The sequence below is a fragment of the Daucus carota genome, chromosome 9, assembly GCF_001625215.2.
Source record: "Daucus carota subsp. sativus chromosome 9, DH1 v3.0, whole genome shotgun sequence".
NCBI classification, from domain to species: domain Eukaryota; kingdom Viridiplantae; phylum Streptophyta; class Magnoliopsida; order Apiales; family Apiaceae; genus Daucus; species Daucus carota.
In genome coordinates, this window is record NC_030389.2 from 42,549,701 (window position 1) to 42,550,977 (window position 1,277).

Here is a 1,277-nt window from a genome sequence, read left to right on the forward strand (position 1 = left end):
TGAGTTTTAACAAACTCTGTTTTTGATGACTCAGCTTCTGAGTTATCAGTGTAACCTAGTCCCTTCTTCCAGTTTCCACTACCTAAGATATCCTGAGTAGTTTTGCCTGAATTAGTCCATGTCTTAATGATTTCCCTTTCCTTAGCAAGTTCTGATTGAAGAGATGCATACCTCTTTAATAATTCATCTTTGACAATGACAGCATCATCTCTTTCTTTCTGAACTTCCAACATCTGAACTAATTCTTTTTCTAGATAATCATTCCTTTTCTTTACACTTAGAGTTTCAGATTTTAATCTTTCATTTTCTAAAGTCTGATCTCTAAAGCTGGTATGCAAAGTTTTAAGAAACAATCTTAACTCAGTTATATCTTCAGTATCAAAGGCAAGAGTAGAATGAGGTACCTTTGCAGTAGATTCAGAGTTGTTGTCAGTGTTTGCCATCAGAGCATAATTGATTTCTTCTTCTGAATCAGATGTATCTGTCCAGTTTCCTTTCTTGGTGATAAAGGCTTTTTCTTTTTCCTTCTTGGCTTTCTTGCATTCAGATGCAAAGTGACCCTTTTCACCACAGTTGAAACAGGTATACTTGTCAGCTTTTCCAGCTTTCCCTTCCTTGCCCTCATTCTTCTTGAAGTTCTTCTTATCATAAACTCTGTCAGAGTTTCTGTCTTTCCTTGAAAAACTTTTGCCTTTGTTGAACTTTTTGTAGGCCAATTTCTTGAAGCTTTTCACCATCAATGCTGCTAACTGCATCATTTCATCATCACTGTCATCAGAGTCTGAGACATCAGAGTTTGAGTCATCAGAGTTTGATGACTCAATGTCAGACTTTGTGACATGAGCTTTTCCTTTGTTCTTAGCAGCTACCTCTTGTACTTTCAGAGCAACAGACTTTGATTTGCCTCCATGACGTTTGCTTCTTTGCTCCATCTCAAGTTCATGGGTCTTCAGTCTTCCAAAAACATCATCAAGAGACATTTCTCCAAGATCAAGATTGTCTCTTATTGTGGTAACTTTCAAATCCCACTTTTCAGGAAGAGCCAGAAGAAATTTGAGGTTTGAGTCTTCAAGATCATATTCCTTGTTCACCAGAGATAAGTCATTCAGCAGTTTGACAAATATGTCATACAGATCTGTCAAGGACTCACCAGACTTTGAGTCAAAGTGTTCATACTCCTGTGTAAGGATTGTTTTTCTATTTTTCTTTATGGCCTGAGTTCCTTGACATCTGGTTTCCAGAGCATCCCAGATTTGTTTAGCAGTTTTGCACCCAAT